The sequence below is a fragment of the Carcharodon carcharias genome, chromosome 12, assembly GCF_017639515.1.
Source record: "Carcharodon carcharias isolate sCarCar2 chromosome 12, sCarCar2.pri, whole genome shotgun sequence".
In the NCBI taxonomy this organism is placed as follows: domain Eukaryota; kingdom Metazoa; phylum Chordata; class Chondrichthyes; order Lamniformes; family Lamnidae; genus Carcharodon; species Carcharodon carcharias.
Window position 1 is genome coordinate 95,456,964 of NC_054478.1, and position 13,267 is coordinate 95,470,230.

The 13,267-nt window shown below is 41.8% G+C and overlaps 1 protein-coding gene across 2 annotated transcripts in view; it reads right to left on the bottom strand.

The window, feature by feature from the left end:
* Positions 1 to 6,562, bottom strand: part of calcrlb (calcitonin receptor-like b) — an 89,703-nt gene extending 83,141 nt beyond the window's left edge. For both annotated transcript variants that reach the window (XM_041201511.1, XM_041201509.1), the window contains exon 1: positions 6,355 to 6,562. The gene's annotated coding sequence lies outside the window, so the exon portion shown is untranslated. The remainder of the gene's footprint in view (positions 1 to 6,354) is intronic.
* Between the last annotated feature and the right edge of the window lie 6,705 nt (positions 6,563 to 13,267).

A 13,267-nucleotide genomic window follows, 5' to 3' on the forward strand; every position in this document is an offset into this window, starting at 1 on the left:
ATTAACGACATTAAGGAGTGCATTTACAAAGACCCTGGTAGCACTGTGTGCCTTATTATATTTCATTCTTTACCTCTTGTCCTCAGATTTCTCCTGGGATAAGCATCTATGGTTGCAGTGGATAGCCTTGTTCCCCTAGCAGCCAATCTTCAAGGCCTTCAATTTTTTGGCAATCCCATAGGTTGCAGGAAAAAGGGCACTAACATCACAAAATAGGTAAAATAAGAGGCAGTGGCCCATGTTACCACATGTCATGCCATCAATATAGCCCTGTATTTTGGTATCTGTGTGCAGATAGTAAAGTTCTGGTTCCTGTCATGTTGCCTCATGTTTTCCAACCATGAATTGAGGTTTTTGGGGCAAGCACGACAAATGTGAACTGCATGATACATGTGTGCACGTAATGTTGGGATACTTGACAGATATTTTGTCTGTTATTTAAAGCATAGGAACTCAAAGCTGCAGTTGTCTTGATTATGACTTGTTATGGCCTTCTCTCTTCATTAATGCGATTTGTCAATCTGGTGATAGAGGTGTCTAAAGATCAATGATGGCTTTCCTGGACAATCCCTGCATGCACATCTTGTCCAACATGTGCACATAAATGTCTGAGATTATAAACAAGACTTGTAGCATTAGGATAGGTTTACATTGCTCCTCTTTTTCCAGGTCCCAAAAATGAATGATTCCATAGCAGTCCACATAGAAGCACACAACGCTTCTCCATGGGAGGAAAGAGACAAAGGTGACAGATATGGGCTAGCTTTAAGAAGCTCTCAGTTCAACTCCGTTAAATTTAACTACCTTTTTTTCTCCAAAGCAGGATTAACACAGAGGCAGTGAATGACAAACAGCTACACAGAAAGCAGCAGATTAACAATACATGTTTAACAGCAAAGGTGGAACTTGAGAAAAGAGGCAACTCATGCAGTACCTGGTTTATACAGGAGCTGAATGTCTCAAGTGTTGTTCAGCTTCCAAATGTACTATGGACTTAAACTTCACTTGTATTTTGTCAGAGCATCAATGAATCTATGGATGTAAGGGTTCTGAGCATAGGCACTTCTGGGACTTATTGTTACATGCTATGTACCCTGGGTATTGAACAGGCCCAAGGTTTCAGCATCCCATAATGTGAAAAACGGGTGCTCCATGCACAGTGGCACTATGGGCTCCAAATATCATTCTATTGGCTCTGTAATTAAGGAGTAATTGTTGGTCCTGTTGTACTATTTCTAAGTCATTCATGTGATTACAGCTAACAGAAATAGAAAATGTTGGAAAACCCAGCAGGTCAGGCAAAATCTATATGGAAAAGAAAAATATTGACATTTCAGGCATTATCCTGAGTAAGGGTGTGGGTTCCAATCTGTAAGAGACTTGATCTGTTTATGGAAACTGCCTTTCGGTCATAAGCAGCATGAAAGCATCGCGAGGACGTCTGAACTACAACAGACACATTAGTCATGAATTTGTCTTCAGATCGTGACAGTGTTCAGGTCATGTTTTACCTATCTCAATGTTATTGCTAGGCATGTTTAATCTGACTTTTTATGCAGTATTTGTTTGAAGAAAGCAATTCCCACTGATAATATAATTGACAGGGAAGGGTGTTCTTATTCATGTAGCTTTCATAGTCCCATGTTGGAGCTAAAAAAGCAGCAGCTTCTTATTATTACCTCACCAAAATCATTATGAGAAGAAGCTCCTACCTTTTAGTGCACTGCGACAAGTTAACAACAAGGACCGTGTCACACTTTGGAATTTTTTTGATCATTTTTTTCTACAGGAAAGATTTACAACAATTTACAAGAATGTTTCCAGGGATGAGAAACTTCAGCTACGAAGATAGATTAGAGAGGCTGGGACTGTTCTCCTTGGAGAGAAGAAGGCTAAGAGGAGATTCGATAGAAATGTTCAGTCATGAGGGGGTTGGACAGAGTAGATCCATAAAAGAATCAAGAACAAGAGGGCACAGATTTAAAGTGAGTTGCAAAAGAAGCAAATGTGACGTGAGAAAAAACTTTTTCACACAGCAAGTGGTTCGAGTCTGGAATGCACTGCCTGAATGTAAGGTGATGGCAGGTTCAATCAAGGCAATCAAGAGGGCATTAGATGATTATCTGAATAGAAACAATGCGCAAGGGTACAGGGAAAAGGCAGGGCAATGGCACTAGGTAATAGTGCTCATTTGTAGAGCCAGTGCAGACACAATGGGCCGAATGGCCTCCTTCTGTGCCATTAAAATTCTGTGATTCTGTAATAAAACATTTGCATTGTAGGGATGTGTTTCAAAGCAAATAGCAAATTGTACTCACACATGTTTTTAAAATAAAATACATTTAAATTAAAGGTAGTTAAGTTATAATGAACTCGGTTTTGATCTTGATTTCCCAAAGACTGAAAATGATAAAAATTTGATTAACCTCTTCTGGCCTTTGATAAACAATCCCACCCATTGTGTTGGGAGGTCCCTGTTTCCAGGAGCTCAGCAGGAATTACTTGGCATGACTTTCCTTTTGGGTATTGAACACAAGCAAATAGGTTTTTCAAATAGAAAACTCTGAAAGCAGTCAGGTCCAGCAAAAAGTACAAGAAGGTTACAATGCAGAAGAGTAATTTTTAAGTTATTTTGTTTAAGTCAAGCAAGGTGACCCAATAAGATGGGGGAGTGTAGCACGTTGAGTAATTGCCATTTTTAAACAAGGAGCTGAACTGTTTGAGTGAATTGAGTCGAATTATAAATTGCTGGTTAGTTTTTGAATCCATGCAAGCTTCAAAGTGAAACAACATAACAATCTATATCCAGCCTTGTCTTAAGATGAGGCATTTTCCTTGTCCACAATTGATAAAATTAGAGAGGCATTCAGGGCAAGTGCGAAAGACACATCTGGCTCAGATCAGATGACCATAGCATTGTTACATCCCTGGGTTATGCTATGATATAATTACAAATTGGACAATGTTGTCGACCCCAGCACATTAGGCTCATGAGATTCACTTACAAAAGCACCTGACACCACTAAACCCAAAAAGAATATATATGATATGATCCTAAGCTCGTGAGAGTCCCAAGAACAATGGGACTCAAAGCAGACTGAGGCTTTGCAAATAAATGCAGAGAAGGGTCATAAGAAAGGGGTAAATGTTGCAATTCTGAATAGAAACAAAAATCTCTTGAAGTGGAAAGCCATTTTTGGTGAATGATTAAACAATACCCAAAATATTATCCCACCTTCATCTTCCCAATGCTTGAAGGCTCCAGCATTTTTCATTTTTAGGAGCAGCAAAGTTCTTCCATCATCGACACAAAGATATCAAGGGAGAAAAATCAATCTCTAAAGTGGCAGCTGGTGACTGCCAGGTGCCCAGGGCACATAAAACAGGTATTAGACTCCTTGAATATGCTAACCAGGATGTTAATACCTGTTTCAGGATCCTGCTACCAAGCTTGGCATAAATGAGTGGAACGTGGACCACGCAACAGATTGCTGGAGACCACCAATGAACAGGTAAGAAACCTTTTTTTTAGCTTATATTTATGTGGAGCTGGGAGGCATGTCTCATGACTCTACAACAATACTGTGGCTCACTGCTGGCTCAGGCTCACCCAACTTTCCCGTTCACCTACGCACCAATCCCTCCCAGGGCTTAACTGAGGGATGCTCAGTTAGCATCCAGAACTCCCCAGTTTTTGGGAGATAAAGGAGTGGAGGCCCACCTGCAACAAATGTTGGACTAACATCTTTGGGTACGATGCCTGCCTTGCACTGGTTTCTGTCTCAAAACTAATTTTTCCTAAAATGCTGTAACAAGAAAGTAACTTTATATAACCCATCATACTTTCATTTTTAGATCAACGGGGTCATTTATTTTCAAACTCCTTGACCAATCACACGTTTTTTTGTGTGTTTAAGTATCTTATGAAGAGGTTTAAACTCAGTCAGTTGTTTGCACAGTTTGCCCTCCCTCCCACCTCTCTTCTTTCAGCAGAACCTTCTTCCAATGCTCCTCTGACCAGCTTCCCATTCTCCTCCCTCAAAAATTAAGATTCCTCTAAAATTCTGCTGTTCATATCGTATCCCACATCAAGTCTCACCCATCCACTACTGCTGTCCTTTTCAATGTACCTTGGCTACCAGTCCCCCAGTCTCTCCAATTTAAAATTTTCAATTTCATGCTGAAACCCTCTCATAACCTCACCCATCCATATCCAAGATGGCCTCCTCTATCCCCACTGAATGCTCCACTCCTCTGACTCTGATCTTCTATGCATTCCTCCCTCCAGCCCTTTACCCCACCTTGCCTTCAACTACCTAAGCCCCATGCTCTGGCATTCCCTCCCTAAATCCCTATTCCTCATTTAAGACCTTCCTTAAAACCTACTTCTTCAACTGAGATGTTGGCCATTCTTAATTTTTCCTTGGGTTTGGCATTCATTTATTTCATACACCTGCATGAAGTGCCTCAGACATTTCTATATTATAGGTACTATACAAATGCAAATTGCTTTTATTGATTATATCTTTGAACTAACATCCACATGCCTTCATTAACACACACACACATATATATATATACACACACATACATATGCATCAGTTTTGCAAATTATTAATGTGGTTAATGATCACAGTGCAGGCAACCAAGGCACAATAATATGAATAATATCAGGAGAGATAAATTTATTTTAATCATTTTTTTTTACTTTACGAAGGTAGGAATTCACATCTTGTACGTATAGTTATGATATAGCAGCATTTTGCAGCTTCAGAAGCGGTTTTCCAGCATTAGGAATAAACCCTGATTTAGTGCAGGTATTGTCACCACTCGCAGGGATTACTGAGTAGCTATTTCAAAACTGCCACAGCCTATAAAAACACTCCTGCCAAATGGATATGCTATAATAAACAGGTGTCTCTCTACCGATAGATTTCAGCTACTTTAGGTGCTGTGTTAATGAACGAAACGCAGTTTAAAAATACATTTTCGATGGTATTTGCTGTAAACCAACCATGTGGTGCCATCTTGAGGCAGCAGCTTCCACTACATCACCTGACTGATGGCAGAGTGAATATCCCAAGCACGAATGTTACAGATTTACCACATCTGAAAGACGTCAACATTTACTTTTATTACAAGGCATCTCATGATTTTTTTTTTTTACAAATCCTTGGAAGAGTGTCTCAATTTTATTTCAAGTCCCTCAATTTTATTTCTGTAAAAGCTGGTGGCTTTGATCATAAGAAATATCTCGGTACAGCTAATTGGTCTGTCATAATTTTCCCTTACCTGAGTTTAATCTCCCTTGTTACTCCAGTCATGTAACAACGAAATTAAGCGCACCGTAAGATAATACTTTCCAAACCGTTATTATTATTAAGTACAATAAATTCAAGTGATCAGAAGTTCAAACCTGATCATCAACATGACTGAATGATTGTGGACAATCTTTTAAGTCCGACACAGTGTTATCCCTGAGCAATGATCTCCCTCCCCTTCCCTTCTTTTTTGTCGCCTTCCATTCGAGTGATGGCATTTAAGGAGATGCCACTGACAGCACACAAAGAGATCAAACTATTTGCATATTCTTGACAGTGAGTTAATGCTTTAAACTTGGGCAGAATGCAAAGCTGGATGTGACTTATTTATCCATTGTTTAGAAATATATCGATAACTAATACAACGAAAAGGTGACAGAGACTGTTATATCATTGCATATTCTGCTAACCGCAGTTACCCGCGCAGCCTGCCACCTATTAGCAGATGCTTGCAATATATTTATAGGCATTATAATTTGTACTTCATCGTAAGATTAAGTTAGTCAATATCTTAAAGATTGATCATGTTTTAGCTGCGTTACAGTGTTTTTTTTTGTGTAATGATTGATGATCCTGAGAGTTTGACTGTTCCTGGTATATGTTGCTAAACTCTTGATTCTGCCAGAACAGAAGGACATGAGGTCTGGGGTCTAAAATAGAAAGGTATGTTACAACCTCAGCCGCAACTCCCGCTTCCAAGAGTTAACCCTAACTGCCTACAGCAAACAAGCCAAAACAAAATAGACAGCGCAATTTCCCCCACAGCCTAAGAAAACATGTGGAAGATATAATTTCCTTCCCTTCAAATTAAACTCCAGCGATAAGGAAGCAGTTTGCTGATAGACTGTGAGGTATGAAAACAGGACTCACATGCTTACACCGGGGACTGCAGTTATTTTTACAGTTGCTAATTCCGCTGTGGCAGATCAACCAACAAGATCTGGATAATATATCAGGAGATGGCTTTCGTGGGAGATTCTACAGATAAATCTGGTGTTAGGTGACAGAACAAACAAGACTGTGCTCCACTTACCAACCAGAGCTGCACTGAGGTCCCAGACGAATATTCCTCAGGAATTGGCGGGGTGGGAGGGTGGGCGGTTGTGGAGGGGGAGGTGAGAGGGGGGAGAGTCTGTGCGTCCCGCCAAGCTCGTCCTTCTGTGTGGGATGTGCAAAGTGAGGGGCTAATCCACAGGAAGGGCTGCCTCTCACCGCGCTGTGCACTCGCAGAGTGCGGGAGCTCCTCTCAGCTCTGTCTGCTTTAAGTTTAGTGCTGGAAACCCTGGGAGTGAGCAACCACGATAAGAGCATCATCATGAACAGGAAAGCCTCCGGCTTCCTGTTACATCACTCTCACCCCGCCTTCAACTCGCTATCAGTCCCGGGAACTGAAACCCTTTATTCAGGAGCCCTTCTGCGGGCCGGCAAGCACCCTCCAGCCCCGGTAACTCCCCAGCGCGCACCCTGTGCAAAGTGGCGCAGAGGGTATTGTCATAGACATTCAGGTCAAAGCAGGCTGTCTGGGAATGGTCACCTCGGATTCCAGATCAGCACAGCTACACTTGTACCCAGACCACACACTTTACCGAAATACAACCATCACTGAAACGAAAACCTTCCACCAGAAAATCGGCTTGTCAGACAGGAGCACACAGACAGGGAAAATGTTGAGGTACCCCAGATTTTGGGGGGGGGGGGTGGTCGCTGGAAATCGCCGTCATTGCTATCACTTGAAATATATAACATAAAAAAACTATCAAACATCACAAAACGTGTAAATACAGCGAGCAAAAGGGGAAGCCTGAAAGCCTGAAAGGTGAATCAACAATGGCAGGGTGTTTGGTGGAGTGCTTACTGCCTCTATTTTAGTTTCTTCCAACTTTTTAGAAAGACGTTGAATACTGTAAGGAATATATTGCAGAGACTGCGCGTGTAAAAAGAAACTTGCTCTGCATTGGAAGTCACAAAACCCCATAACCACCGACAATATTCAGGCAGGTAATACTTAACATTGCTTGGGAAAGGCGACGTCCAGAATCTCCAAGACAGTCACCAGCAGCATTCGGAGATGTTCCTCACAACGTGAGACAGGATTACAGCACCGAGCAGTGTGGACACAGTCACTGCAGGTGACACCAGAGTGACTGGACGCAGAGCTGATGGGCCAGAAACTCTGGCAGGGGTTCCCCAGTGGATAAATTCCTAAACCGACCTTCAACATTTTTTCTTAGACACATGGCACTAAATAAAACCAAGTATCACTGAGCAACGACCATAACTCCAGTAAACCAAGAGATGGATTCACCAGAATCGACTTTAGAGAAATAACCGAATCATGCAGCTTCGCCACAGCCGCCAGCTCCCAACAGCACATCAGTCCGAACTGACAGTTATAGCTTTGGGCATTGCTTGAAGGCTATAAGGGTATCTAATCTAATTGGTTGGGGTTTATATGTCCCAGTGTCCATCTCACTGTGTTCATCCGTCCCTGTGTCCATCTCTCGCAGTGCCCATCACCCCAGTGTCCATCCCTCCCTGTGCCCATCACCCCAGTGTCCATCTCTCCCAGTGTCCATCACCCCAGTGTCCATCTCTCCCAATGTCCATCACCCCAGTATCCATCTCTCCCAATGTCCATCACTCCAGTGTCCATCTTTCCCAGTGTCCATCACCCCAGTGTCCATCTCTCCCAGTGTCCATCTCCCCAGTGTCCATCTCTCCCTGTGTCCATCTCCCCAGTTTCCATCTCTCCCTGTGTGCATCTCTGTGTCAATCTCTCCCAATGGCCATCAACTAAGTGTCCATCTCTCCCTGTGTCCATCACCTCCAGTGCCCATCGCACCTGATGTCCATCTCTCACAGTGTCCATCTCTCCTTGTGCCCATCTCTCTGTGTCAATCTCTCCCAGTGTCCATTTCCCCCAGTGTCCGTCAACCCCTGTGCCCATTTCTCTCAGTGTCCACCTCTGTCAATATCTCATGTGTCCTTTTCTCCTGGTTAGTGTTGATTTAGTCTTTATCTCGTATCGAATTAGTGCATTCCCTGTTTGTAGTTGAACCTTTCTCAATCTAATTTCTCATTCTAATAGTGAAATGCATGATAAAGGGACTATCGACTAAAAACGACAAATGTTGCTGTTTGGTTGTCTTGACCTCGCTTTCTTCTGAATGTGAAGTCCGCACAGTTTCCGGGTAGGTCCGAGTGGTGAAATACCTACTCGCCTCAGAGACTCAGTGCTGCCGACTATGGCAAGAAAAGAAGACTGACCCAGCCGAACAGCCTGCGACACTCCCCAACATGGACCCCATGTCGGAGAGGGCACCCTTCATACACTGCAGCACAGGTGCAGCACCTGGGTATAGCAGAGGCAATGTCAAACGGTCAGAATCGTATATGTTTCCATACCGCGGTTACGTTTGACAAGGAGGTTTGAGCAGTTTGTGGGTTGTATCTGATCTATTTTCAGATATCGTTTCTATGCTAAACCATGGCAAACGCTTTCAGTGTAGAATTCGAGTAAATAAAGCAATATGATGTGGTCCTATATTTCCTATCCTCCAAAACATTGAAATGAAGGGTATTATTGACTTAGGGCTGTTGTTTTCCATGTCCTTCCACTCTATGCACTGCTGTCTATGGGCAACAACAGCTAAAGGCTGGAAATCAACCCGATGCACTTGGGGTCTGGCTGGACCATGATCTGCTCCCAGTTCACCGCCGCCTCACCAGCTGCCCTTTTCAAACACTCACTGGCCTTTCGCTGACTGGGAGGAGAAGCTCTGCATGATGCCAATACAAATGTTTTTGAATGCAACACTTATTGGAAAAAAAATAAACTTACGCCTTGGACTAGGCTACGGATACTTGGGAGGAATATTCCCATTTCCTAAATGAGGGTAGTTCTACAAATTTTTTACTGAGGTATTAAAATATAGCTGTATTGCAATTATTTTTATAAGTAAGCGGGTACACGAAACAGATTGCATTCAATATGGGGAAACGAATGCATCGTCGATTGACTTTAAATGAATAATCCCATCAGAAAGCGGCGCTTTGATAGTCCTGTAACAGGTGGAAATATCACAAAAATCACCAGTCCGCTCCTGACAGAAGAGGATTTCCAATGCAGGTAACAGCGTCTCCTAGTGCCACCTGTTCGAACAACACGAGAAACCACTAGCCAAACCTCAGTCACACTTGCTTATTTACATTGATGCTGTTATTTGGAATCAATTTACGGACAGCATACTTTATATTTTTCTTAAATCAATGCATTTAAAGATTCTCCATCACTTGGATTTCAGATTTACTTTGTGCTGTGGCCACGAAATCAGTAGTTGATAGAGTGCCCTATTGTTTTTAGGGTCTTTTAAAAATGAAACTATAATTGAGAAGAACAGCTATGATTAACAGCTTCTTCCACAAAATAAAACAAAGGTGAAGGGACATGAATGAGAGAATGTCAAGGAATGCTGACCATCAAGACGATGAACTCTTGTTATTATTGATCTGGATGTACCCATCATTAACTCGCTTTAAAGAATTGTATTGCAAATACAATCTTAAAGCTTTCTACCATAAACAAAATTTTTCTGAGGTTATTTTTCTGTCCTTCCTCTTTTTTCTGTTAGCTGGAAGTCCATAAACTGTGGTTGACTTTTCCAAACCCTATTTACCACCTCCCAGATCTTACTGTTCCTTTTACTTGCCTCAGTCTGATATAAGCCTTCACCCAAACTTATGTTTTCCCCCTTTCAATGGCAAAGTCAGATTTGCTGCCCATCCTTAATTGCTTTTGAACTGAACATTGAGTCCATTATGGATCTGCAGTCACGTGTAGGCCAGACCAGATAACAACAACAGACTTCCTTTCCTAAAGGACATTAGTGAACCAGTTGGGTTTTTATGACAATTGACGATATTTTACAATTACTATTACTAGCTTCATATTAAAGACACCACCAGCTACCATAGTGGGATTTAAACCCATGCACACAGAGCATTAGCCTGGACCTCTGGATTACTAGCTTAGTGACATTACCACTACACCACCATCTCCCCTATTTGCAGTTGTTCTTATCTTGATATGAAAAGGCTGCTGACTTCATTTAAGTCACATTAATGGGTAACTTTGTATTTGGACTCAAAAAACTCCTGTGCTCCTGACTTGGAGCTTTGATCCCTGGCCTTCCATATTAGATTGTCACCAATTAGTTCTCTTCCCAAAAATTGTCAGTTAATTGCTTGTTTAAGACAATAGAGAGAAACTGGTATAACTATATCCTTTGTTACATCCAGGCTCAACTATTCTAATACTCTCCAGACTGGACTCCATCTGCCACCCTCTGTAAACTTGAGATTGTCATGAGGCTATGCCCCTTTATTTACAAAAATATGACTTTTCGAATTTCAACTGACTGCAAATTTTGCAATTTGAAATCAGACTACTTAAAAATGCAAGGCAACCTTCCAAGGTGAAGGTGAAAAAAGCAAACAAGACACTCTCAGGGGAATGTGAAGAGAGGGACATTGCCTATAATTCAAATATCCATCAAAACTCGTCACTGTCTAAGGAAGAGATGTTAAAATGCAAAGTGCTGGATGTTGGAACAATGGCTGCCGCAGACGGACCCACACGAAGCCCCCCGGAAATACACAATGGGTGAAGTATAACAAGCAAGGCTGCAGACACTGCAGGGAGATTGTGAGAAAGCTTTCAGCAGTGAAAACAAGCTGAGATCTCTCCCTTTCTTTCTTTTACACAAGTGTATTAACCAGCTCAGAAGACAACTTTATCAGGCACCTACCAGCGAACTGAGATCTACTAATAATTGCAAGTCTATATCTGATCATATCCACAAAACCAACGAATCCAAATTGGCCACAAGGTTTAACAACCTACCCATCAAGGATAATCAAAGGACACTTAACCTTATATTCTTTTATCTTTTTTTTATTGGAGTCTAGCTTCTCTTATTTCTTATACTTCTTTCTGTGTGATATCATGTTTTTATTATTTTTTTCTCAGGTTTAGCAGTTAACAAAATTGCTCTCTCTTTAACTCAAAAAAACCTTGTTTGATTGGCTCCTTATTGTTCACTGCATAAATGGTAAATTTGGATTCAGAAAAGGCATATCCTCGTGAAAAAAGAAACTTAAACCTTTGTTGTGACCAACTGAGGAGGCTGAATGGAGGGGAGCCAGTTCACTCCTTCTCACCTGGTCATAATAAAATTGTCCAATTGTCAGCTGGCAGTATCCGAACTTGCACCATTCTGTTCACCCATCACCCTAGCGTTTGCTGACCCACACATAGGCTCCCGGTATTACAAGCCCTCGATTTTAAGATTCACAGCTTTGTGTTCAAATTCCACCATGGTCTTACCCACTCCTAACTCTGTAACCGCCATCAATCCCTCAAACCTCCAAGAATTTCTTCTATAGTCTTCTCCATTCTCTTCTCTTCTCCATTCCTGATTTCCTTTGCCCCACCATTGATGGCTATGCCTTCAGCTGTCTAGCCCCTAGCCTTGCTAATTCCCTTGCTAAGCTTCTCTGCCTTGCCAAATCAAGCCATCTATATAATGGGAGACCAAGAAAGGGCCCAGTTGTGCCCACTTGGGTATGTAATTTTCCAACCCTTCTTCAACCTTTGCAGCATATATTAACCCCAATGTTTTGGTTTCCTATCTATCAACATTCTGCTACTACATTATTTCTTATGCCATACATATGAAATTTGGTAATATATTATCGATCACCTTTTAAAATTTATATACACAACCTGTAATGTGTTTATTTTATCTACTAAATTACTCCATCTTCAAAATACTATCTTAAATCTATCGAGCACAATTTGCCTTTAATGAATCCTTGCTAACCACCCTTGATTATCCTATACATCCCTAAACGCATCCTAATTTGATCTCGAATGATGAATTTCAAGAGTTAACTCTTAGACTAATTGATCTGGTGTACCTTTTAGCTCTCTTTGAGCAGGTGCTTTAGACTGACAACCATCCATTTTCCCAGCATAATTTGAAAATAGATCTGTGAATGCTCACACAACTATAAAAGTGAGTAATGTATTGGTCAATACCTTAATCTCTTTTCCAGCTCAATAGCATGATTTGACTACCTGATGTTACTGCCCTGCTGCATTTCCCAAGAGGTAACTAAAACCTATGCTAGATGTCACTTAGAGGCATTAATGAGTTCTGATAGTTTGATGTGTGACATTCTTGGAAAATTTGTGTGGCAAGGCTTTCAATTTATGGGAAAAATTTTCCCCTTGTCAGGGCGGAAGTGCAGGAGCGGGTGTAGGCAGGCGCACCTCCGATTGGTGCCCCGATTAGGGGCACGCCATTTTAAATGGGCAGACTATGCGCTCCCTGTGCGGGCAGGGGCTGGGGGTGGGGGAGGTGGTGGGGGGGTGGATGGGGGGGATTCCCTCAGCCAAGAGTGCATTTTCAGTTTTGTTGACGCTGTCAGTGGAACAGCACAAATCATCCTGCAGCTTGTGGAATGCGGTACTCATGGCACATTTCTTGCCTGTCCCGAATTGCTGTATTCTTTGAGAGCTGATAATCGTGGGCACCATTGTTTCACCCAGCAATTTCTGTATCTAAAATGTAATGTTTTTTATCCCTTTCTTACAACCATTATTCATTACAATATAAAAAAGGTAGTGCTTGTAATTATTCAGTTTGTCCCAGTTGCTTCCTGCTTTATTTGCATAGTATTGGTCTTCAACCACTGAAGCATGAAACTTATGAATGACATAACTGATTCCCCTCCAAGCCACTCACCATCCTGACTTATATCGCGGTTCCTTCACTGTTGCTGGGTCAAAGTCCTGGAACTCCATCTCTTAACAGCACTGTGAGTGTTCCTACACCACATGAACTGCAGCAGTCAAGAAGGCAGCTTACCACCGCTTTCTCAAG